Here is a 27,039-nt window from a genome sequence, read left to right as displayed (position 1 = left end):
TGTGCGACGATTTGGGAGTTGAGGCGGACGAACGGATGAAAACGCCAGCTATCATAAAGGCGATTAATGATAGTGGCAATGATGATAAAAGCATTGAGCTTGCTTGGGAGGTGATACAGGAACCACGGGAGCGAGAGCGTCGTGTACGTTTGCGAGAGCGTCGTCAACTTAGGAGTGAGCGTCAGCGTGAAGAACGCGAGAATGAACGGAAGCATGAGCTTCAAGAACTTACTCTTAGGTGTGAGCGTAACGGACGTGAGAATAAAAGCGAACGTGAGCGAGAGGAAAAGTATGAGAGAGAGAAGGCAGCACTGATCAAAGAGATACAGTATTGTGATCAGTTATTGGCACAGAGAGAACGGCTGTCTGAGAATTCTGTAGGTAGTACAGAGCGAAAGAATGAGGAAGTGTCGAGCGGATTTTCGCCAGAAGCCGACGAGAAGAGTAGTGCCTGTGAGATTAGCTGCAGATTCATAAGTAAAGGGAAAAAGCTAGCTGCTAACGATGCCTTAGTGGCAATAGAGGCCGTTAATGGCCAGAGTGAGAGCGACGAGGTGCTGTGCCAACAGATGACTGTGGAGACAGCTAGGCCAGCTGCGAACAAATTGGCACAGTCACCGCGTGTGTGCGTCGCTGGTAAGGTTAGCGAGGTTGCTAGCGAGGAAAAGGGTACTGTTGACGCGACAGACGCGAGCACCCATGTAGAGCCAGATCTGCGTGCAGAAGTGAAGTGCGAGCTGGACGGTGCAGTTGAGAATAGCTCTCGGGGTGGCGAGCTCCGTAGCTCACGAGAGAACAACTGCATTGTTCAGGGATCGGTGCGGCTCTCCGCCAGTCTAGATAGCCTAGAGAGGGATGGTTCAGTTAATAATCATTCGGACTGTGCGCGTGAGACAGCGATCGATACCGACGGGCTGTGTGCCGATGCACAGCGTGCGCTGGGCAATGTAGCAGAGGGCAGTTCGCAAGAGTGCGAGTGGTCTAACTCGAGTAAAGCCTGCTGCATTGTGCCAGAGTCGGTTGAGCTGTCCGCCAGTCGAGGCAGAGCGAGAGTAGATTTAAATGTAAATCACTCAGACTGCGCGGGTAAGAGGCCGATCCGGGCCGACGAAATGTGTACCGGCCAGCACGAGGCACGAGAAGGCTACATGAAAGCGAGTGCAAAGACAAAGCGCCTTAAAAAGAAGCGCGGTAAAAACCGAAAGTCGGTAATTAATGTAGCGCCGCCAAGGATGGCGAGAAACCCAAAAGGGCAGGGCGCGAGGAAGAAGGTGCGGTCGTCTAGGACGATGTTGACGCATCCAAAATGGTCGAGCCACCGGTCAAAGGGGGACCGCGAAGAATGTTCTGCGCGGACGCGGACAAAGGGCACGGGGCAGGTAATCTCCTCGTCGTTCCGTAGTTCTTTTCATAGCTCAGCGTGCAGTTCGAAGAAACGCAAGGTGGCAGGACGAGACCAGGTGGGGAGTAGCGACGCGGTCAATCGAGTTTGTGTTGAAAGCGGGGCGCGAGGACGCAAATTGGCAGGAGACCGTAACGTCTTGGGGGAGCTGATAGTTAGTCAGCCCTTTTGTTGTCTCTCGGCAGCCAGAGTAGCTTTCAAGCCGCGGCCACCGCGAGGACGGCTCAGAGTATGAGTCAGACATAAGCGTTCGGAAAGGGAAGCCAAGAGAGCTTCCGTAGAAATGGAGTATCTTGTTTTTTTTATTTTGAGCATCGGAAAGTTTTTCGCGATTTGAGACTAGGATTTCTTTCAATGTGTAAGGTTTGAGCTTTGTCTGTGTTTTCGTTTGAGAAGCTCCGTGATTTGAAAGATGAGGTTTATGTAAACATGTAGTCTCGCGAGATGCTCATTAATAAGTAGATAGGTTTTTTTTGTGTGTGTATGTGTGAGTAACCTGAAGGGTCAAGGTTATTGTTGAGAGGCCTATCGTAACGCGCGTGTGTGTTATTTAACCTTCTTTAAGTATTTTTGAATTTTCTAAGGTTAAGCGCGTAGATTTTCAGTGAGTGCATGATTTGCACGGAGAAGCGTTCTTAGTTCCATTAGCGCGTGTCCTGTGTGGACGGAAGGAAGCAGACTTTATGACTGGGTTGCTAGTGTGTGTGGAGGGCAGCCGTATTCTGACTTCTCTGATAAGTACGCGTGGAACGAGTTATTAAAAGACGCATTATTTTAAGGGTTCTGCGGAGTGTGTAAGTCCCGCAAGTTTAATTGTTCGTTTATGTCACGTGTCCTGTAGGACTTTCAGGGAAGAAACGTGAGTAAGCGTAAATGAAAAGTTTGCCTACAACGCAAGTACGCGTTTTGTTTAGTGACCACAAGGCTAGTGCGCTTGTGATTACGTACTTGTGAGGTTGACCAGATTGTTCAGTGGCACCAATACGTGCGATAAGTACGCCACTGCGATAGATTGGAAACATGCTGTTCGTGTAGTTAGGCCACTTGAGTTATGTACGGCTGTTTTCATTTGTTGTTTGCATCGTCAACGACCCTTTTGTTTTGCAACAACAATAGTAGTCTGGTCTTGTCGGCAATCGAGGAGAAATGGATAGCTGTTTGGAAGGGTGGTTGGAACTGCTTTGTCAAAATTGGGGAAATAAAAGATCAGGGTTCATTTTGACTCAGTAATAGCCTGGCGAGTCAGGGGTGAAGAGCCTGCGCTTACACGTGGGGCAGCGCTGTGTTGTTTGGTTTGTTTGACGTATGTTCTCCAGGGCCCAGGATCCCGAGGGTTGTCAAACGAGGCTCGACCCCAGTACCCTGCAGCTTCTTTCAGCGTTCCTCATGGCCAGCGAATTGAGTTCACCGGCCATTCAGAACTACCGGGGCGAGGACGAGCTGTTAGATATGGCGCCGTTTCCTGAGGCTACTTCGAGTTCCCCAGACCACATCGGATGGCAGCACAGCTAATTGAGGAATGCAGAAGCAGGAAAGTGCATTCCAGAGAAGCGGCCGAGCAAACAAGTTTAAGGCAACAAGTTCACGTGCCAACAAGTTCGTGCGTCGCCGGGATTAGAAGGGGGCCTCGTACAATGGAGCTCAATCGTCCCCCTTCGGCTTTGAAGAAGGCATCTGCTACCGCTGCGGAGCCGAGCCACCGGGTGCAGGTGGGCCCTTGTGCAATGAAGCATGAGCGCCCCCCCTCCTTCTCCAGCCTAGAAGAAGTGGATTGCCAGTCTGCGAGGCAAGACCGCAGAGAGCCGCCAGGTGCGACACCGCGACACGGGCGCCTACCATTGGCTGAAAGTGGCGTCATCGGAGCGGACTCTCCCATTGGTGAAACATGACGTGACTTACAGTGCTCGAAGGGTTTATAAGAAGCCTTCCAGAGAGACCTGAGGATTCTGGGACATGCCCTGATTCCCTGATTCACCTCTCTCGAACTTCTTGCCGCGGGCCGCAGCGTCCGAGTTGCTGCCGGCCCGTAATGTCTGTACTACTGTTAATTGACGCTCACGTCCCTGTACATAATGTAGAATAAACCCTCCCAAGTTTGGGGTTTTCATCCCGGAGTCCCGTACTCCAACCCCTACACCCTAGCTACGTGACGTCATGTCGGGTGCGGCGCGGAGAATGCTGGTTGGATAACTTTAGCGCGTGCATTACAGCGGCCACGAGTGAGTATAAAATGGAACATTGTGTCCCAGCGTCGCAGAATGTAAACTTTGTAAAAATAGGCAAGCACGACGTTCAAGTCAGTGTAAGAACGAACTCGATCGGCATACAGGACAGTGAAAAGCAGCGGAAATTGTAAGATTCGTCGGACGATCGATCTCGCCGCTGCCACCATTTGTTAGAGTTATCGGACGATCTACGAGCTGTAGGCCGATCTCAGCGCTGCCATTCAGATGTACGATTTGGCAGTCGTAGCTGTAGGGATGAACTTGGGAGGAAGTAGGTGAACAGGATTTATTTACATTATTTACATCTTAGACAAGACATACATCGACAGTCTAGCGTGACTCCCATATGGAGCCCGCAAGACTAACATACAGCAAACAGCTTACGAGCACACAGCTCACGAGTACATTTCGAGCATGACAACGAGCACTCAGCTCACTAGTACATTTCTAGCACGACAACGAGCACTCAGCTCACTAGTACATCTCGAGCACGACAACGAGCATGCAACGAGCACACACTAGCAGCTTATAAGCACTTGGTCCCCCCTTGATTCCAAGCGGACGGAAACGTTCGTCCAGTCATCGTTCGACGTCACCGAAGATGACACGCCCTTTTGGAGGTGGAGGAGGGCTCATACACGTGCCGCACACACACACTGGTGCAAAGGTCCGAGCCGATGTCAGAGGGGCTTCATAGAACTCTGCTCCGTCCCGGGTGGCGCGGCCGGGTATCACATTGACTGGTGTCTCGAAAAGCTCATGGGGAGGTTCCGCCAATTACCTCCCCTCGAGAACTCCCCTGAGCTGACCCCGCGCCACGTGGCTGCCGGTTATCCGCAGTTCTCTGAAGTGTACCCCGTCCCGGTTGGATTGGAACACGTGCAGCGGGCTGAAATAGCTGGCACGCTGTCGCCCTGTACGGCCATTCCTAACAACATATATAAGGCGCCTGAACATGTTAAACTGTCCCGTTTCGCTCCGGCAAGCAGACGACGGGTCGCTTTTCAATTCCGTGGTCTTATGTGCCATAAAACATGATCTGATTATGATGCACGCCGTAATGCATGGGGGTACTTCGGATTAATATTGACTACCTGAGGTTCTTAAACGTACACCTAGGTGAAATACAAGAGCGCCTTGACCGGCTTGTGGTGCGATGACCGTATAGGCCGACGTTCCAGGATTGTCTACTCCGAAAGCGGCTGGTTGTCAAGATGGGCCATCGCGGTCGCGAGTGTGACTGCCTGCGTGCGCTGTATCGGGGACAACGTCAAAGAACGTGTTCGATAGTTTGCTCGCTGCCGCAGTGGTCACACGCAGCACTATCTCCCCTTTTTGATGCGGAAAGCAAAGGATTTGGTAAAAGCGACGTACGCCAAGCCACAATCGGCCAAGTAGTGTTGTCTCGGCTCGGAATAGTCCAGGTGGAGGACAAAGTCGAAGACGGGGGACCAGTCGATGTAGACGTGTGTGGTGGAAGCTATAGGTGTGTTCCACAACGATAGCGTGGAATCACTTGCAAGCGCCCGAATTTTCGCTGCCGCATCTGTTCTTGACAGCGGGATCGGTTCCTGCACGCCGCCTTCATAGACAGATCGAGCAGCTTCATCGGCACCTTCGTTGCCCATTACGTCACAGTCGCTACAGGCAGCCACCGAAATGTGACGTCGTGTCCTTGCTCGACGGGGCGATGAAGGGGCTCTCGGATTTCTATACTAGTCGTTCGTAGGGTCCGTCACGGCGTAAGGCGGAAAACAAGCATTGTAGAGCCGCCTTTTTACGCCTTCGAGCGGCGTATTAGAGAGACTTTAGTTCTCACGGACAATCACCTCCCCACCTTTTCTATTTGTTTATTTTGCCGCGAGTTTGCTTTATCTGTCCGCTATTCTTTCCGTCGTTCACTTCCCTTGCCCTTCACCCAGTTGTAGGGTAGCAAACCGGAGTCTGTTCCGGTTAACCTCCTTGCCTTTCCCACCTCGTCTCTTCTGTCTCTCTCTCTAAGTTAAACACACAAAGTATATTTGCTTTTTCGCACCAGTAGAAACGAGGCCGTCGCGGCCGGCATCGTACCCGCGACCTCGTGCCCAGCAGCGCAACGCCGCTACTAAGCTATATATATACCGCGGCGGGTCCCAGACAAAATGTGACAGTACGGGACACCACGGTGGGCGCTCTTTCACTCCGTCCTTTTTCTGCGCGCAAGGCTCGCGCTTTAGTCATAACAATGCCGCAGCACCAGCAGACCGGCCCGACGCTGCGCACCAAACAGTGCGTGTCGGGTGCGCCGCCGCAAGCCACCGACCGTGATGGCCGAGTCTCTCTCTCCACCCGCGCGAGCGTCTCGTTTGTCCGAGGCGCATCTAGTCGTTCGTTCGTCCTCCCCCCCTCACCTCCCTCCCCCTACACCCTCCTCTCCACTCGCGCGCGCTTCTCCGATCGCCGAAACAAGGCATGCGCGCGCTCACGAGCTGGACGTCAGTGCGGGCTGGGAAGGGTGTCATTCATCAGCGAGCAGCAGCAAGCAGCAGCAGCAGGAGGCGTGCGACCTCGAACACGGTAACCTAGTAAGTGGAGACACAAGGCAGCAGCGGCGGCAGCGGAACAGGAATTGAGAGCAGCAAGGCGCGCGAACGTGCAACGCGACTCGTCTCATCGGCGCAACCGGTTCGACCCCCCCCCCCCCCCAACCCCTACGCCATCTCGTAACCACTGCAAGCGGCGGCAACACGTGCCGATGGGCGCGCGCGAACGCAGCAGATCAAGCGCGCCACAGATGCACGCGCACAAAGATTTGCGTTGCGTGCGCGAGGACTAACCACATGCACGCGTCAGCCCGCGTTCTCGGGCGCTGCACCTTCACTCGACGAACGGCGACGCCCATCCGAAACTATACGAGACCCCTTCCCCTTCGAAAGCGCGAACGAGACGTGTGTACTGGCGGTAGTCGAGGGGCACACACACACTCTTCTCACGAGCACTTCGCAGTGCGTTAACGTAACTTACAATGTGCTAACGTCATATCGCAATGTGTGTACCTGACGCATTTGGCTATGGCGTTCCGCTGCTGAGGTCGCGGGTTCGATTAGCGGCCGCTGCAGGGCCTCATTCCGACGGGGGCTGAATTAAAAAAAAATGGCCTGTGCTTTTAATAAGAGCACGCGTTAAAGAACCTCAGAACCTATACGTTGAAACGTCTTAAAACTGAAATTGCATCTTCACGTAGATTAGGTCTAAACATCATTAGTTCACCATCCAAGTTGAAGAACAGGTATGTACTTAACGAGAGAGGCGGGGGAGGGTAGAAGGGGGGTGGCTGCGTTCGTATTTTTCTTGCGTTACTTTTTTGTGCTGCTTCAAGAATGGAATACCAACTCGGCCAGCTAGCCATTCTTCTGGACTATAACACGATCGCGCCCCATCGCATTTCTTCCTTTAATCCAGAAACACCAACTCCAGCCGTGTGCTCTCTACAATCCATATAATGTGTAATTAAAATGAATTAAATTGTGAAATTTTACGGGCCAGAACCACGATGTGACTATGAGGCCCGCAGTAGTGGGGGACTCCGGAATCATTTAGACTACCTGGGCTACTTTTAAGGTGCACCTAAATCTAAGCACACGAGTCTAAATCTAAATCTAAATGCGGCCGCCATGGCCGGGATTCGATCCCGCGACCTCGTGCTTAGCAGCCCAACACCACAGCCCATATGATTTGGATACATCCCCGTACACGTGTCACCTCCTCAAAAAATCGACGTCGCACGCCGTGGTTGCTTAGTGGCTATGGTGCTGGGCTGCTAAGCAGAAGGTCGCGGCATCGAATCCCGGCCACGGCGGCCGCACTTCAATGGGGGCGAAATGCGAAAACACCCGTGTGCTTTGATTTAGGCGCACGTTAAAGAACCCCATGTGGTTCAAATTATATCGGAGTCCCTACTACCGCGTGCCTCATGATCAGATCCTGATTTTGGCACGTAAGAACCCATAATTTAATGAATTAAAAGAAATCGACGTCGACAAAATTCGCTGGCCTTGATCTCCGTGAAGGCAACCAAGCAACGTAGCGTTAAACCGAAGCTTTAAAGCCTCTTCCGAAGGCGGAGAAACGGCAACGGACGTGGATTGGCTTCGGATCACCGCGAGGACAGCGTGTCAGGATTGGGGGCTCAATCCCTTCGTCCGTGGTCCTTTGCCAAGATTGGAGTACGGCATGAATTCGAAGGTAGCTGGCCCATGCCGTCGTCCAACTTATTTACGCTGAGATCGTTGATGAAGTGAAGAACTGCTTCTCATCGAGAACGAGGAAAAAGAGGTTTATTTACAGAAATTAACTCAGTCTAACATGACTGCTTGAGAAAAAGAGTAACAGTCTAACATGACTGCATGAGAGAAGTGACTCAGTCTAACATGACTGCTCAAGAGAAGTGTGTCCAACAATCGCACAACCACAGTTTTTATACACTCGATCCGCTGGTCCTACGACGCGGCGGCTGTTCGTTTACACATCACCAACTCGCAGCTGCTCTGAAGACCAGTTTACAGACACAAAGGCACACACATTCCGAAGCCGAAGCGACGGCGTTGAAGGTGGTGCCGTTCCGGAAAATCGACGCCGCTCGAGGGTCGCTCGTTGTTTTGCAACATGCAGAACCGTGAGAGCGCAAAAATAAGACGTTCCCGCGGTAGCTTCTTCAGGCGTGTCAGATCAGCTCCGCGTTGAGGAACTCTGGAATCATTGTCCCCACACCAAACTCGTCCCGTCACAATGTCGAAGGGGCCGGAGGAAGGCGGCGGATTCCAGCGCAAAGGTCGCTTCTTTGAACGCCTCGCAGCTGCAGCGGCGGAGAGCGGGAGGTGCGCGTCTTGCACCCCTTGTCGTAATCGGGTGGCAAGGTGGCAGTCTTGTTGCGCAACTCGCCGTTCTTTACAAGCGGAGCAGCTAGCCACAGTCAATGCGGGCACGCAAAGGCGCTATTATCAAAGTGCCGTTCGTATCTCTACACTATACAGTACCCATGTTTACGCGGTCACCTTCCAGCGTCCCCGAGTCAATCGCAATCGCGCTCCATGCAGATCGAGCGCGGTCCTAGCACGGTCAAAAACGTTTGACATGGATCCTGCCACCGGATCTGATCGTATATGCTTCGTCATTCGCGACTAAAAAAATCGCGCGCGCGATCAGAAACTGGCGTCAACAGCCTTCCCCAGTTCTGCATAAGCGAGCCGGCTCTCGAGAAATAACTAAGCAATCACACGAAGCCAACAACAACAAAAAAGAATAAAGCACGAAACACAAGGTAGTGACATTTCAGATTAGCGTTTTCGCTCAATACAGTGCACGAATGTGGAACTCCATGCTCCCGGTGGGGACGACAATGAAAATTAAACCACACTCCGTCAAACAACTACAACAATAAATAGCTATTTCCCGATAAAAGTGTAGTAACACTGGCTTCACTCGGTCAGGGGCGCATGTGCCAACTTTCCATCTGGATTTCCCTCTGGATCCACCGGGCCGTACACAGGAACAAACACACACTATCGGCGGGGGATCGACGTCGCGACGAGCATCGAGCTTTGCCCGCGTAACGGCGTTTCGTTCAGATGCCGATCGGCCACGCGACGGTATTCGAAACCGGCCGCACGCGACAAAAGCGCAAAAGGAGGACCCCGCCACTCACGCAGTAACAGCAGCAGCAGCAGCGACAGTAGCGGCGGCAGCGCACAGCAAAACGGCCCCGGCTCCTCCACGGCGGCCCCCGGTTGCCCCCGTAGCTCGGTCTCGACCAGCGGAGCAACAAAAAGAAGAATCGGGCCGCGCTCTTGGACCCCCTTTGCGCCAACGCTCGTCGTCGGTCGGAGGGGTGGGGGGAGATGGGGGTAAGGAGAAGGAGGAGGAGGGGAGTGCTTTGCAGTGCAACTGCAGCGCAACCTGGTCAGCAGCGGCAGGGACGCAACGGCGCAACCCGTTTCCTGGCCGGGAGAAGGGCAAGGGCGCCTTGCAGGCAGGCAGGCAGGCAGGCAGCAGCAGTAGTAGGGTAGTAGTAAGGGCAGCTGTGCCCGGCCCGCTGTCAGTCTCGACCCCAATCGAACGGAGGTCGGCACTGCCCTCGAAAAGAGAAACTCTCTCGCCCTCCTCCGAGGCAGCCTCCAGCAGCGGTGGTCGTGGGGGGAGACTCCTCCTGAGGCCGCGGCGCTTGCTGCTGCCTGCTGCCGCTGTCACCAACCGCCGGCGGCCAGGCCGCGCCGTGGCAGAAACGCTGCTTGCCGTTGCTGCTGTTACCAGGCAGCAGCAGCTCTCTTCCGAACGCCGGCGTGCGCGGTGCGTTCACTGGAAGTGGCCCACATTGCTCGCATGGGCCGCCCCACCTTGCCTGCCGCAGCTTTGGGTTGCGCGCAGCCCGCCCCTCCCCCTGCCCGACCGATTCGAGACCGCGCTTACGTCATGCCCCGCGTTATGCGGTACACCCTTCCCCCCCCTCGCTCCCCCACTCTACTCCTACCTCCGCGCACGCACGCACACGCGACAGATATACGCGGGACACATATATGCACGATGTAGTAGATCGCATTGGCCGAGTGCGTCGCGCTGATAGACTTATAGCTGAAAGATCGAAATCGGGTAGCGATGCAAGGTGCAGCGGCAGTGCATTGAATCCGCTACTGCCTGCCTTGTCGTCAAAACTCGGTTTGTTGGCAGGCTTTTGGCCACTATTACCCTAGTTAACATGCATCATCTCACTGTGCCGTTATTGACGGCTTTGACTGATCTGGAAGCGTACACATATATATGGAAGCCAAGCTGGTTCGGAAGCCAGTGAACACGACACATAATTCGCGAATGCAATCAAGTACGTTCGGCCGTTGAGACACGCTGTTGAGATAGTTGCCAGAATGGGTCGTGCGGTTAGTTAAAGGGTCGGCGCCCTGGAAGCGTAAGCGGGAAGCACGTAGTCCCAGCGAGTCGGGTGAACGAAACGTAGTTCACGAATGGAAGAAAAAACGGCGGCGCGTCAGAGGACAAGGCCACGCTGCCGTCCGTTCTTTCAACCGTTGCCCAAAAGAAGTTCGCTCGACACAGCGCAACCTGCTCGTGTTCACCACGCCATCGTTTTCTGTAGGAACTCGAAAAGAGTCACACCTTATTATTCAGGACTGGTTTGTTTCCTCGTGAATTTAAGCATGGCAAAGTCAGAACTCGGGTAAATATAGAAGATGCTAAATGTAAAGAAGCTTGCCAATCGCGCTTGTCCGACACATTCAACGGCTTTGATTTTCACAAGTTTCATGAGATACGCCCCACCTTGTGTATATAACCGATGGTATATATTTACAAAGGCGACTTGACACATCTAGGTGCAAATTCGCACCGAATTACCGATTCGCCAAGAATGCATTCTCTGTCAACGCGCTCTAGTTGCAAATGTAATATAATTAGTATTAATATAATTGATGTGTTATAATGATTAAGGTATACAAGTTTCCATGCACAATAATGGAATGAGTTGTTTAGGCTGAGAGGCACACCAACACAAGATGTCCCTGCCATGAAGTGAGCAAAATGCATTTTCTATGCTCCTCGATAAGCCGAAGTTTCCATGCACAATAATGGAATGAGTTGTTTAGGCCGAGAGGCACACCAGCACAAGATGGCCCTGCCATGAAGTGAGCAAAGTGCATTTTCTATGCTCCTCGATAAGCCGATGCTGACAACAAACAGCTATTGTGTAACGATATAAAACGCTTAAAGTGGGCAATAATCCTTGACTCATCGCAATGTGAAAGTGAACGCGACACGTGTCACGTTAAAGACTGCCGCCAAATAACGGTAAGCGAAAACATGCACACTAAACAGGGAATTCCCCTGGACGGCCAGGAGTTCTCATGAGGCTAGCTTGAAGTTCTTCCAAGTACTACCACCATAGAATTGAAGGGACGCTAACGAGAAACATCGAGCTGACCTGGTTTACTCCTGAATTCTGGAGCTGGATTTCTAGTACGCTTCTAAGACACCAAAAAATGTCAGCCCTGGATTACTTTTGAATCATGGAGAAAGGAAAAAAGTGGAGGGAGCATACCGCAACGTGATTGAAGCCGAAATCTGCTGGGCCAGTGGTGGCCTGCCACGTGATCGCAGGTTAAAGTGCGCGGTTGGTTTTAGTGTTCCCGATCTGTAGGCAAAGCCACGGCAGGGAAGCCGAACGAGCGCGCACCTAATAAAAACCACTGGCATACAGCTACGGGAACCAAACGTTTCGGCAAATTTCGATTCTTCCTCCGTGATCTCGACGCAAGAGGTCACGTGTAATAATAATATTTGGGGTTTTACGTGCCAAAACCACTTTCTGATTATGAGGCACGCCGTAGTGGAGGACTCCGGAAATTTTGACCACCTGGGGTTCTTTAACGTGCACCTAAATCTAAGCACACGGGTGTTTTCGCATTTCGCCCCCATCGAAATGCGGCCGCCGTGGCCGGGATTCGATCCCGCGACCTCGTGCTCAGCAGCCCAACACCATAGCCACTGAGCAACCACGGCGGGTGAGGTCACGTGTAGGGCCACCACTGCGGCTTCACGGAGCGCTCGCTTGCCAAGGCTGGCTGTGTAACGTATTGCTCCCTCCTATAATTTTCCTTTCTGATTGTTCTGAATTCTGAAGTTGGATTCCTAGTAGACTTCTAAGACCCCGAAAATGTCAGTCCTGAATTACTTCTGGATGTTGAAGCTGGATTCTATTGCGGCTTAGGGTGGCATTAGGAATCCGCCAAGTCCATCGACTGCTATGTCAGGTTGCAAGAATGAAGGAAAAAGGGTTTATAAGCATAGTTACACAGCTCCAGTTACGGAAGCTCACTCCATGCGGGAGCAAGTCCAACGTCCGAGTTCTTATCGGGACCCTCTGTCCCACTGCTCCAAAAGTCTCCCGCTTTTAAGACCGTCGTCTTCCCTAGGCGACTCAGATTCCCTAGGACTAGGGAATCAGAAGACCGTCCAGCAGCAAATGACAATCGTCGACTTCGTTGCGATACCACGGCCATGCTCGCAACCCTCCGCAGTACCTCCGCCTCCCAAACCCGATGGTCTGGAATATGTGGCAAGAAAGCAACGTGCGAATGCAAGGTCGCTGCCGTCGCCCCCCCCCCCCCCCTTTCATCATTAGCTCAGGCTGTCGGGTAATGGTGGGGTTAGCGGCCTTTTGTGGACCCGTTAAGAGTTGGTGTCCACGCTGCGTTGACCTCTGGAAAGGCGCTGTAAGATGGGTGGCGGTTTGCGCCCCGTGGCAAACGACCAATTAACTGCGACTCCCAGGTCGTCGTCGTTGTGCCCCCCCCCCCCCCCCCGCACACACACACACACACTTTTCCTCCTCAGCTCAGGCTACTAAGTAATGGTGGGGTGATGACCTTCTTTGGGACCCGTCAAGAGTCGGTGTCCACGCTGCGTTGACGTCTGGATAGGCGCTGATGGATGAGCGGGTGCCAAACGTCCAGTTAATGCCTTTGTGGTGCTGAGACGTGACAATTCCCAGTACACTTCTAAGACACCACGGGCTGCCAGTGTTATGGACCTACGGAACATAAACACTTGAGTGGAGTACGGTCATGCGGGGGCCCAGGGGCCTGCGTGCCCCCAACACCTTTGTTTGATTAGAGTTTTTAACAATAACAACTCAGACACCAAAAATGTCAGTCCTGGATTACTTCTGGATTCTGGAGCTGGACTCCTAGCATACACTTCTAACACGGGTGTCACACGGCGCACTTTTGATCGCGATCGAGCAAGATCGGGATCGAATTTCTAGGTCGCAATAGGCTCGGGATCCCCATCGGGCTTGATCGCGATTTAAAGTGGCCGTATGACAGCGGTATGAAGCCCTGAAAATTTCAGTCCTGGACTGCTTGTGGATTCTGGAGCTGAATTCACTTCCTAGACACCGGAAATGTCAGTCCTGGATTGCTTCTGCATTCGGTAGCTGGATTTTAGTACACATTCGAAGACACCGAAAATGTCAGCCCAGTCGTGCAAAGATACTCAACACGGCAGGAAACACGAAAAAAAAGGGAAAAAAGGGGGGAGAGAAGGCGACACCACGCTCAAGTATACTCGCACTGTAGCTTGCCTTAAGGTCATGCGTATTTGCACAGCCTCTGCTCGGGATGCTATAATTAAAGGAATACCGACACGTACTTACGAAGTTGTATAATAACTATGCCGTGTGCTTCTAGCAAGTAAAAGGATGGCACTTAGCAAGTGTGAAGATTAGGAAACATTTATATCTTAATTTTGATACTATAGATATTCTCGAAGTGCCGGACCCGGTGTCATTCTCGTTATCGCGATGTCCCGACACAGAGCAATATTTGGTGAAGGCGTATATGTGCCAAGGCTTAGATACGATAATGCTGTTCACACAAAAAAATATCACAGTATCGCCATAGGGGCCAAGCAAACGAGTGCAATATGGCAGCATGATGGAATAACACACGAAGTGTGAGACTCGTAGCTGTAGTGGTAGTATGAATTGAAGCAATTGAAAGCTAAGTAAAAACGAGCTATTGTGCTAGGGGTCCTCTGTTTGAATCCTGCCACCGCACAATTTCGTTTATGTTTACTTATTAATTCCAACGTCTCTCTTGGCGACTTTACCACCACTTTTGCGTATTGGGTATGTTTCAAACCTCTTTACTGGTCCAATTTCATACAGCTAGGTAGTACGCAGCCATGCCAATAAGGTTACATCATATTCATGTTTAATATTTAAGTCTGAGAAGATTTAAGATACGAGGCATGCGCCGTCAGTGTTTTGTTTCATGACATTTGTTTGTGGACTGCCATTCTCAATACTCCGAGGAATCATTTTTGTCAAGAATGTAAGACCTGGTATGAGCAACTTTAGTGGCAGAACGGTGTGGCAATATAACCCGCACATACCGCATGTGATGTAGCACGGATTGGCATAAAGCATACATGTACCTAAATATATACGGTATACCCGACGGTGACGCCTGCTAGGACGGCAAAAATTCGCTTGGAGTGTCCGTATAATTGTTTTGCAATAAATATATTTGTAAGGCGATTCTACCTATAGTTGACGTCGATGAAAAGCAATGCCTTTTTAAGCGAGTTGGGGTGAGGATGAGGTGAACGAACCACACATAGGAACTATACTGAGGCCCGCAGCGTCCCAAATGACGGCATCTGCGTCTTCGACCAGAGGCTCAGCGCCTCGACGACAGCGTATCAAAACGCTAGTTGCCATGAGGAAAGAATGCGAGAACGTTTCTCATATACCATCGGTGTACCACCACACGGCGGTACCATTACCACGCGGTGGTGGCACCGTCGCGCGATGGTATCGGGGGTACCACTGCTATACCAGTACCGGTACCAACAGCACCGCGCGGTGGTATTGGGTATACGTACCGGTGGTACCACACGTGTCGGGCACCGGTACCGATACCGCCGGAAGCCAGCCAATGCATCATGACGTCACGAAGCATATTTACCACATAGGTACCGAAGCCGAAGCTGGTTCGTAGAAACGAACATAGAGAACAACTTAGAGCGCGAACAATTTAAGCGACACCTGCGCAAGAGTTCCCCCGATTGATTTTCGTAGGAAACTCTCGAGTGTTATGCTGCCCTGTTTTCGACGGTTCTCTTGCCACACATTTTTTGACGCACTTAAGAAGCGAGGCCAAAAGCGATAACAGCCCTATCGGGGCTATGCGGAGAAGTAAGCGTTACGGGGCAGAGAAGCGGAACGTGGGATAAGTCACACGGTATACGTTGCGCTCGTGTAACGGGTCGAAAACGTCAGGGGAAAAAAAAAATAGCAAGAGTGCGCGACGAAAACGAAATAGTACGAGGAAAGTGTGGCGTTACGATTCCCTCTCGAGGAAGGCTATAAATAAGCGGCAGCCGCGAAGTCAAGCCCACGAGACGACGGCACCTGAAGCTTCAAAGACTGCACTGAGCTTGTCAGACGCCAGGAGAGTGTATAGGCGCAAGTTCGGCGGGGAAAAGGGATGCTGAGGGCCATGCCGGAAACACTCAGCGCAGCAAAACACAATAAAAAGCATACGTGAAAAAAAGAAACAAGAGAAAGAATCCCGAAGGGAGAGACAGAAGGGGAGGAGAAAAAAGAAGGCAGTTTAGAGCGGTAACGTATTCTTGCATAACCGCATCGTCATTCATTTGGCGCTTAAAAGGATTACTATTACTGAAGAGGATCAAAGGCAAATTTCAGTTTAACATACATGGCTGTTTCCCTTTCTTTTCTTACAGCGAAGCTGTATATGGTTAGCCGATTCGTCCGTCCGTCCATCTGTCGATCGGTCGCCTGCACGCTGAAAACTCCTCTGGTGCAACCCCATGCGCATGCGCAAGAAAAAGAAAGAAGAGAGAAATAGAGGCGCGCGATTAGCCAACACCACCTAAATAGCACAAGGTCTGTTTACTCCGATCCATGACTTCACGCTACCTGGCCCGAAATTTCCATTGACAAGCCTGGCGTGATGAAAGCGGTGACATCAAAATAACTGTTGCCTACTCGGGAGTATCTCCATTAGATGCTATGGCACCCGGGCCAGGTAACATGACGTCACAGATAGGAGTGAAAAGGCCTTGTGCTATCTTGGTGGTGTTAGACTAGCTGTGCCACTAGTGACGTCGTTGCTCTCCTTCGCAGCCGACCGCGCGCGCAGCAGTTTCTCTCCGGCTCCGAAATGGGTAGGCCACGCGCCATACGTACTCCTGAGGAGCAGGCAGCTTTCGATCAGCAACGCCGCGAGCAGAACCGGGAAAGAGCTCGTCTACGCCGTGCCGATGCTGCAGCCCGGGCACAAGAAGAGGCTCGTGCCGCCGAGCGCAAACAAGCAGCTGCGTACCGAGGATCCGGCAGCCTACCAAGCCGTCGTGATTAACCATGTGATGTTTCACGTTTCAGCTTCGCTGGTTAACCATTTGTACAGAGTGCTTGGCCAGTGTTCTTTTTTTCCTGCAACCACTGTTAACAAGGTTCTGCCTACTCTTCTGCTCACCATGTGTTTTTCTCTCTCTCTCTCTTCCTTTTTTTTGGGGGGGGGGGGGGGGCAGGCGCGGAGGCTCCAAGGCTATCGCGTTGTGCTGCTAAGCACGAGGTCGCGGGTTTGCTTGCGGCCGCGGCGGCCGCATTGCGATGGTGAAGGAATGCAAAAGCGTGTCATGCATTGAATGCACGTTCGAGGAAACCAGGGGTATTCTGCAAGAGCGCACCTAGTGGACTGTCCATTTGGGCCTCTCCTGATTGGATGCAGCTGTACGAGCGGGCCCAGACAATCAGCAGCTGCCGAAATGCACAGTCCACTAGGTGGACTCCTACAGAATATCTCCCCAGGTGGCCCCACTGCGGCGTCCTTCATAATCCACTGTACTGTTTGGGCACGTTAGTGCCAAGAATCGAATTTATTTCCGCGCACTAAGCTGAATGCAGAAGAGAGACTCGGATCACCGCGTGATTCCACGGAATAACATTCTGCATCCGGAATTCCTATAGGTACACGAAGAAAAAAGAAAAGATAAAAGATGCAGAGAGAAAGAAAGAAAGAAAGAAAGAAAGAAAGAAAGAAAGAAAGAAAGAAAGAAAGAAAGAAAGAGCACTCCACTCGTACGGTCTTTCGTTATTTATAAACGAATGCTATTTCCTGCGAATACGTGGAAAACACGGTAGCGCCGTTTCCACACTGATACCGTATTGCTATACAGGATAATATCGACAGAAAAAAAAAGAAAAAAAATCTGACGACGGGATGGCGGTTTGACAAACACCGCACGCCTCGTCCGCACCCCCAACATATATACCGCGCGTGTCGAACTCGCCGATGTCGCAGGAAAAAAAAAAAGAAGAAGAAGAGTAGGAAATTGCGCAGCCGTATTTTTCTTCGACAACAAGAAGATAAGCCGTGTGATTGGGACCCCGCGGTGCAGAGGCACTCGATCCAATGGGCACGCCGGCAAACAGGCGAGGAAAGCTCAATGGCGAACTTCCGCCGGCAAATAAAAGCGCGTGAAGGTTTCTCGAAAGAGTAGGAATAAAAAAGAAAAAAACGAGAAAACAGAGGCGGAGGAGGTTCAAGAAGAGAAAGACCTCGTGTGCCCCGTACTCTAAGCGGAGTCGCATTAAAGGGAAAGTTAAGCCGCATTAGGCAAATAGCGCTTCTTCAATAGCTCAACGGCCGCTCGTACATACTATGTTGCGAGGGTCTCGGTAAGCCAAGCAAAAATAAAAAAGAAAGAAATGAAAGCCGAGAGCCCAGAATCGAAAGACGGGTGGCGACGCCACCGCCAAGTGTCCGCACCACCTTGTCGTGACGTCACGGGTATTGAGGGCGTCTGTTCGCGGGCGCTGTTTAATTATTTAATTTAATTATAGTGTCTTACGTGCCAAAACCACTTCTTGATTATGAGGCACGCCGTAGTGGAGGACTCCGGAAATTTCGACCACCTGGGGTTCTTTAACGTGCACCTAAATCTAAGCACACGGGTGTTTTCGCGTCTCGCCCCCAGCGAAAATGCGGCCGCCGTGGCCGGGATTCGATCCCGCGACCTCGTGCTCAGCAGCCCAACACCATAGCCACTGAGCAACCACGGCGGGTGGCGCTGTTTAATTGTCCATCATTAAAGAAGGACCACGCACGTTGCAATCTAAAGAAACCAGTGGCTCGACCTACCATATTCCGGAACCACCGCGGTGGTTCAGTGGCTACGGTGCTGCGCTGCTAAGTTCGAAGGGGCGGGTTGGATTCCGGCTGCGGCAAGAACATGAGCGAGAAAAAAAAAAAGAACGCTGGTTTTCTTACATTGAAGTACCATTCAAAAAACGTACCGCAGGTTGTCAAAATTATTCCGGAGTCCCCCACTATACGGCGGGCCTCATTATCAGATCGTGGTATTGGCACGCAAAAACTCGGAATTTTTTTTTTTTGCCAAATTCCGAGAACATATTTTCTTTAAAACACTGCACATACAAAAAACATCTAAATCCGCGACGTCATCCTGACGTACCGGCGTTGAGGTGTCTGCGCCAAATGCAAGTGAAGTCTGGCCCCTTCGTTTCTATCTTTCTCTCTTTTTATCACTTCCTTTCCCGCCAAATAAATAAAAAAAGAGTTCTGAAAAAATACGCCACGTGTGTAAACTGATTCGGGTGATGTTCTTAATGTAACATCTTATGCGCATTGTTCCAGGAGGGTAATTTCACTTGCTTTCAGAAATACATGAGCGCCTACAGTGGGTCCACACCAGAGGCACTATATATATGACAAGGGGGGGGGGGGGGGTGCGGCGCTACAGTGGCGACACCTTGTGGCGCCTAGTTAAGCCACAAGGTGTTAGGAACGTTGTACGAGTGTTGTTCTCAATATCGAAAAAATAAAAGACCCCAAATATGCATATATTAACAGTATGCCATTGCCGACTGCCTTTGCGCCTGCGGCTAAGTAAAGCATAGTCTCATTGCAATAACTGTTACGCACGTGCTTTGACTGAACGCGGAGTCACTAGGTGTCGACAGAACCTGCTTACCGCTGTTCCCCTTCCAGCCTCCGCTATTCCGTGAACTGTAATTGAGCTATCTCTTGTTTCTGCCACTACACGCAGAGACACGACCGTAGTTAGTAACTCTCGGGTGTCGCGTGACGTCAATCACGGCAAGTAGTGACGCGAATGGCAGCCGATATACGACCGCTCGAGGGAAAGGGCGCGTGATCGGAATAGCAGGGACATCGCGGGAACGTTACGAAGACGTATGCACCATCGTTGCAAGACCTCTCGAAGGTGTATATAGTTAGACATTTCGTCGCATCACCATTTCGAGTGCGTCCCGTTATTACGTAACCGGCAACTCACTCACTGCCACACATAGCAGCGCTATTGGTCCACCCTCTCGGATAAGACGAGACAGTGAACGGAGTGGCCTACACTTCTCCGCAGCATATGGTTATCGAGAATGTCATGTACTACACAAATCCTTAGAGTTATATCTGACACAAGCTCTCAATCACACACGAAACCGCTTTCTATTTGAGTATTGGTGCACATCCTGTTATCCTGCATTATCGCCGTATACTGCGGTTCCATAGAAACATGGAATTTTTTTGTGTGAGGCTCAATTCAACATTCTTGCCCGTAATTAAAACATCACCTGCACTGTACGTGTTTTGGGGAACTATCTGCATTTACATCAATGTAAAAACATTTTTTATGGAACATTTTTTTTTATCTTGTTGGCGTCACAGTAAAACGCGCAACTACATAGTACTAAAACCCGTGAAACAAGCCCAAGTATTTTTTAGGCCTAACTTCACTTTGTGGACACCACGAACAAACAAACAAAGCATGTTACGATACTGAGGGACGCGGAAAGATGACACCGATGAAACAAAGCACGAAGTAACAACTGATTATTACCGCAAATCTGCGCTTCATTTACCATGGATTATTATCAGCTAGATCCGATGGTACAGCTTTGTTTGCTGGCTTACTTGCTCGCTATCCAATGACTTGTTTTCCTTTCAAACGCATTCTCAAAGTTCAGCAAACAGGGCTAGCTAATATTTTCCAGCTGCATACGAAGACCTAATTTCAGACACAACAGACACACACACACGCAAACCCCTCCCCACACACACATAAAGAAAAGAAGGAGCGGACAGACAGAACATTAGACTAGAGCCATTGAAGGGGAGTCGAACAGAAGGACTGTTACAATAACCACCGGTGTTGACAATAAGAAACCAATCGTATTGTCACCGATCCGCATTCTGTACGCCCCCCTGCACTCGCCCCGACGAACGAAGGGGAAGGTTTTTGAATTGCGTAATAGGGGCGCGGATTCTGGGACAGCGGCAACCCCCCGTATTCCGGGGTACGAGGTCAGGAGGGCTTCAGGGTCGTCTCAGAATATGGGGGAAGTGGGAGGCGGAGGGTGCTCTTGGATGGAGGGAGGGAGGGAAAGAAAGAAAGAAAAAGGTACAAGAACGAAAGAAATACCAGGGCGGGCGAAGAGAAAATGGAAGTTCAATGCCAAGGTCCCCGCCGGGGGTATACCCCCCCACCCGCCAAGGCAAGTCGAGCTAAACCAAACCAGAGCCGACGAGCCACAACAGACAGCAGCCGCTTCAGAAGTGGAGAAAGCTCCAATTTCAAACCGGCGCTCTCTTTTGTCCCTCCCCCCCTGCCGTCCCCCTTCCTCTTACGTCCTAACGTTGTTTTTTTTTTTTCCTACCCCCATAACGTTCTCTTCCTCGCTCCTTTTTGCTTGCTTTTCTTTCGTTTGTGTCCCCCACTTTCTCTCCGACACCATGCTCTCCGAGGGGAAGTGAAGAATGAAAATGCTAGCGCTGCCGCTTCCTGCTTCCTCCCTAGAGGCAGGGTGCCTGCCCCTGCTGCCGCTAGGGATAACGCTCCATTATCATCGGCATCTTTCCCTCACTTTTCCCAACTTATGTTTTGTTTGATTCTATGCCTTTCTTTGTAAACATTTTTTTGCTGCTTCTTCTTCAATAGAAGCGCGCGCATAGCAGACCACCTCGTGTGTAGAACAGCTCTCAAAAGAACTTCCGCGCCAACGCTACGCGGGAGCCGGTGACGCACGTCAAGGAGTAGCGGTTCAGTGGTGCGACTTGGAGAGGAAGCGACCAACGCTCCGCACAGACGCGGGAAACCTCGCTCGGCTGGATTATGTAAAGAGGCCCGTTACGTCACAGCAGGCCGTTGCGCGCTCGATCTCAATGCTTCCCGTTCGATTCCTTTCAATACATCTTTCTTTCCCTCCCTCCCTGCCTCCTCTCTCTCTCTCTCTCTCTCTCTCTCTCTCTCTCTCTCTCTCTCTCTCTCTCTCTCTCGGGAACGCACAACGCTTCTAGCTAGCAGTGGCTCGCAATCCCCTGGCTTCCGGAGTCTGCCTTCCAGCAGATGCGTGGACTGACTGAGTCGTAGAGAAGTAGTCCGAAATCCTATTAGTTGAGCTAGTGATGCAACAAGTTCGGCGCAATACAGACCGGTTATAAGCAACATCAGGTTGTTCCACTGTGAATAAGCAATCCGTGCGGACCTTCGAAACGTTCGTCTTGTTTTGACAGTGGGCTGCTTCGTTCCCAAGAATTAGCGGAACTACTAAGGCTGAGATTGGTGAATCGGTGTTCTTGTATAAATGTGTTACACTTAAGACTAAAAGCGAAAACCTTTACCCATGCCGAACCCAAACGCGAAAGCGTATACGGATAGACGAGACGAGCATACGACCAGCACGGTTGCTGTAACTTATACAGCTGGTCTAGATTAGAGAAATCACGTGTAAGCGATAGTAACTGTACACACCGTATACTTCGCTGAGGAAGCCACGCGGGAACAACTGAAATCGCGCCTTACTTTCCGAAGGTTGGCTATACTACCCGGCTGCTGCAATATATCACGATCTTGATGTAATCTGTTGGAAACTTGTTGGACGCGGTTGTCAATACCACCGCAGGATCACCCGCCCATGCAATCCTACCCTGAGCGTTCCGATTTAAGTGTTCGACACACGTGTGTCAAAACTCCTCGATCTATTGGACGACAGGTCGGAATGCCGAAACATGTTGGAACCCGTGGTGTTGGGGAGTTTGTCGAACGCGGTGGCGGTGCGAGTGGTCGTGCGACGGCGTCGGATGGTTCAGAGGGTGCACGCGTTTCGCACTTTACGCATAAAGATTCGGAAGCTCACCTCCTGGCGCCCCGTTTTATCGTGCGATGCATACCCTACGCATTATCCACACACTCGTCCCGATTGGAAAGCACCGGCCACTCTTTCGCCAGGCCACGTGGGCACGCCAATTAACAAAAGCGACGCACGCCTGAGCCTTAGAAACAGCTCGTTTCTAAGGCAACACCGCATTCACTAGAAGCGCTTTTGTACCGCTTTGAAGCAACGAACTCGTGGCTCAGTGGTAGCGTCTCCGTCTCACACTCCGGAGACCCTGGTTCGATTCCCACCCAGCCCATCTTGAAAGTTGTTTTTTATTCATGAAGTGCCTGCTGGGATTTATCGCATCACGGCCAACGCCGCCGACGCCGACACCGGCTTTTCTGCAACACGAGCTCCTTAACGCTGTCGCGTTAAAATCGATACCTCGTAAATACATCCGACCGCACAAAACAGTATGAAGCGTTTGGTGTCCCGCGTCGACTCCGGGGACCAGCTTGCTCTAGTCAGGAGAGCGCGTCTTGCGGCTACGGCTCCCGGGGTCCTGGACTGAGGGCTCCAACCACGACCAAAACATTCGGCAGGGAGCGTCCCTGTGCGATTTTAAAGGTTTTCTATCTCTCTTTATCTGGCGCCCGTAAATATACAACCAAAGTGTATAGCCCGTCCACTAAACCTTCAACGCTTTCGAAATTTCTTAAGTTCTTCTCCCAAACACAAGCTACAGCGGAGACTGATCGCATGTCGCAAATCACGCTTCGCAAGTACACACAACTGAGCGAATTATAACTGGGCGAAAACGAGAGACACCACACATTTTATAAGTGCCATCCCAACGCAAACCGCTCTCTCGCGCGGCGAGCTACCGTCGCTACGCCAAGAGACCTGCGGGCACGAAATCAGGGGCACCGTTTCGGGTATTCCCTCTTCTCTGCCCCGCTACAAGTTTGGGAACGCGCACCGCCCGTGTCACGCGCACGGGGCGCTCGGCAACAGCGGCCCGGACGAGCACCGCCCGTCACCCGAAGAGGCGGCAAGGCCTCCCACCTTCTCCCATCCCTCCTCCCCCTCCTCCCTGCGACCGGCTCGCCGAAGAAGAAGAGCCCGATGAGCGTCCCCGATTCGGGCAGGCAAGCAGTCAAGCAACGACGGGGTGGTAGCGGGCGGCCACTGCAGGCGCAAGACGTACGACTGACCCCGACGACAACGGGCCGCGCTGCGGCCTTCCCGGGAACTTCCCGCTTCGTCGTCACAACGAGAGGCGCGTGTATACGTGCGCGACGTGTTACGACTCGCGAAGCCGGCTTCAAGCGGCGACGGTGAGCGAGTCGAGACGGCAGGGAGGCAGGGAGCGGGCATCGCTCGCTCGCTATTCCCTTGGAGCCGCACTTTCACCATCACCGGAAGAGGGGAGGGGCGAGGGAAGGGGGGGGGGGGAGGAGTTCGTGCCCACGCTGTGCTCCGCAGACATAGGTCGATAACGGGTACTAACTTTCTTTTTTTTTTCGAACATTATGCTCAGTCACACTCGTGTCTACCGTGTTAGATATGGAGCTGTTTCCTGCGATTACTTCGAGTTCCCCAGACCACATCGGATTGCAGCACAGCTAATTGAGGAATGCAGAAGCAGGAAAGCGCATTCCAGAGGAGACACGTGCAAACAAGTTTGCGGCCCCCAGGTCGTGTGCCGCCGGGATTAGAAGGGGCCCTGCGACAATGGAGCTCAATCGTCCCCCTTCGCCTTTGAAGAAGGCATTTGCCACCGCTGCGGAGCCGAGTCACCGGGAACAGGTGGGCCCTTGTACAATGGAGCATGAGCGCCCCCCCTCCCGTTCTCCTCGTTAGAAGAAGTGCATTGCCAGTCTGCGAGGCAAGACCGCAGAGAGCCGCCAGGTGTGACACCGCGACACGGGCGCCTACCATTGGCTGAAAGTGGCGTCATCGGAGCGGACTCTCCCATTGGTCAAACATGACGTGACTTCCAGTGCTCGGAGGGTTTATAAGAAGCCTTCCAGAGAGACCTGAGCATGCTGGGACATGCCCTGATTCCCTGATTCACCTCTCTCGAACTTCTTGCCGCGGGCCGCAGCGTCCGAGTTGCTGCCGGCCCGTAATGACTGTACGTCTGATACTTGTCGCTCATCTCCCTGTACATAATGTAGAATAAAACCTCCCAAGTTTTTGGGTTTTCATCCCGGAGTCCGTCCGCCAACCCCTACAACCGGCAGTCATTGGCACTCACTCATACAGGTTCCTAACTCGCACCCAACGCGTACTAGCCCCGACACTCACTCGCGTTCATATTATTACGGTATCATGGAGCGATGCTCAAGAGACGAGCCGCCGCGAGAACGACTAAGAAGTTGGTCGGTGCCATTAGCACGAGCGAGTGTCAGCCTGGCTGCCTGGCTCCAGTGTAAATAGCATCTTTCGTCTGTGTCTTTCCACACGTAACATTTCTGGTGGACTCGCTTCCATCTACTCTTAGAGACACCCACTCGTGCTCGTACTCCGCGTTCGCTCACAATCGCCGACGATCGCAAACATGCGCACTCGCGTCCACCGACGCTAGGCGACAGTCACGTGACTACGATCGTATGCACTCACTCCAACTCACCGACTTTCGGGTGATATACTCGCGTTAGTCGGCAATCATTCATTCACTGTTCACACGCGTTTCCGTTAAAACTCACCGGCACTCATCCCATTTCGTGCCCACCTACAATCGCACCATTTTATCGCTCACTCACAGTCTAGTCCACGGCTGTGAAATCAGTGCGGAGTGAATCGGCGCTCTCGTGAGCTTGCCGACTGAAGCCCACATGTGACGTAGCCGGGAGGGGAGTTGGGGCGGCGCGTGGAGGGAGGGGGTGAGCGGAGAAGAGGAGGAAGGGGGGAGTGTGATGAGGGTATACCCCGCGACCGACCGCCGGGTCTGTTCCGCTGACCCACATCGCCGCGGCGTTCTTTGTGGATGATTGCTTCGCAGTAGGCGAATGAGCTCTTTTCCTTTCGCGTACACAGTCGTCCGCAATAGGCGCGTGACGGAATGTCAAAAAGAAAAAAAAAAGGCAAAAGAAAGAAAAAGCCGCGCCCAAGGCTCGAAGCAGCGATAGCGTAAATTGCGTAACTGAGGAAGATACCCAGGGGATAGTGGCATGACAGACTTACGCCGAAGGGCGCCGATGTTCGGCAGAGCAGAAGGCAGGGGCTCAGGCAAGCCAACCCAGACCGCACATTAAGCTTGACGTGACCAATATTCCCTTCCAATTTTCACTGTGCTTGATCCAATGACCCTGTCAGAAAGAATTTATATCGACTATTTGGACGAACGTTTCGAACAGACGTTTCCCAAAGCACCTATATAGCCGTAATAACAACGTCGTTGCAAACACGCCACGATGGCTAAGGAGCCTTTGGGCTCCTGCAGCTGAGCACAAAACCATGGGTTTCATTCCTAGCCAAGGCAGCTCAATTACGATGGAATCTGAATGCAGAAAAAAAAATAAAGAAAGAAGGAGAGAAACTCGTGTAGCGCACTTTCAGTGCACGTTAAAGAATCGCGGATGGTCGAACGACGTCTGTCGTATCGCCGCTGCGTCTAAACCATAACAAAACGGTAACAATCAAGGAATGAATCAATCAACGTTTAGCAATAAAATCAGCTTCCAACGGTAGGTACGCTCTGGAATGACAACACGCCCTTTCAATATCGACTGAGTGGACGCCGAGCAATGACATTTGTTTGTTTTTACATATCGCTAAGCAAAAGAAGGTGACACCCCCCCCCCCCCCCCCCCTGAAACAAAAGCTTATTCTTGCATGCCACGCGTCGAAGGCAAATCGCAGTGTCACCGCCTCCAATGGCCGAGGCGGGCGATAGCCCGAAATGTGGGCACAAAGGAGTGGGAAAACGCTCGACTCCTCGGCCGGGCGGCGTCTAAGAGCGACCTGGAAGAGAGGCTTCCACGCGGTGCCTGCATCCGCGACCGCGTGCTCGCCGCAGCTGTCACTGACCTCGCGCCTGCCTTGGCAAAGGAGAGTCTCTGTTGTCTGCTGCTGCTGCTGCGGCTGCTCCAGGGCCGACGCCCCGTCCAACTTGGCGCGCGCACGAGACAACGTAAGGAGAAAGGCGGCTGCCGCCGCCTGCTGCTGCCACAGGAACCGCGCCAGACGGCGGGTCGCTAAGAGCAACCGCGTCTGTCTCGTTCGCCGCGAGCACGGCATCCGAGATCGGTCGCCGCGCGTCGCCCCGATCACAGAGGCCACGCCGCAAGAGTTGTGTTTACTACAAAAAAACGAATTGCTAGAGAGAAATCTGGCCTTGCAGTTGACTGCGAGAGCTTGCAAGCATGGCAGTCGACAGCCAGAATACACAGTGCACTAAGCATAGCATGGAAATAACGCTCCGTAGTAGGACGCGTACTTGTGTAAACTTCACTCTGGCGGCTTTTAAACGGCTTCGCGACTTCGTGGAACCGATATGCCGGCATTCTGTAATGAGTAATGCGTTTAGGGACAATCCATAAAGCCACCTGTTCACCACAGCTGACTGCACGCTGTCAAAAATCCGTGACGTCACGGAGAGCTAACGCAGGACGTCCCCTTCGAGCGGCGCCGCCATCTGTATTTCGTACACGTGTCTATTCTGGCTTACAAAGTCAAATCTGATGGTAAGAGTAGTC

At 52.1% G+C, this 27,039-nt stretch overlaps 1 protein-coding gene across 5 annotated transcripts in view; it reads right to left on the bottom strand.

The window, feature by feature from the left end:
- Positions 1-27,039, bottom strand: part of LOC135920537 (solute carrier organic anion transporter family member 74D-like) — a 225,658-nt gene that overhangs the window by 159,330 nt on the left and 39,289 nt on the right. Inside the window, exon 1 of one of the 5 annotated variants that reach the window (XM_065454842.2) lies at positions 9,311-9,456. The exons of the other annotated variants lie outside the window; for them this stretch is intronic. The gene's annotated coding sequence lies outside the window, so the exon portion shown is untranslated. Of the gene's footprint in view, positions 1-9,310; positions 9,457-27,039 lie in introns of those variants that run through there. 5 annotated transcript variants of the gene reach the window in all.

This window comes from Dermacentor albipictus, chromosome 5 (assembly GCF_038994185.2).
Source record: "Dermacentor albipictus isolate Rhodes 1998 colony chromosome 5, USDA_Dalb.pri_finalv2, whole genome shotgun sequence".
Lineage (NCBI taxonomy): Eukaryota > Metazoa > Arthropoda > Arachnida > Ixodida > Ixodidae > Dermacentor > Dermacentor albipictus.
This window is presented reverse-complemented; position numbering and strand designations above follow the sequence as displayed.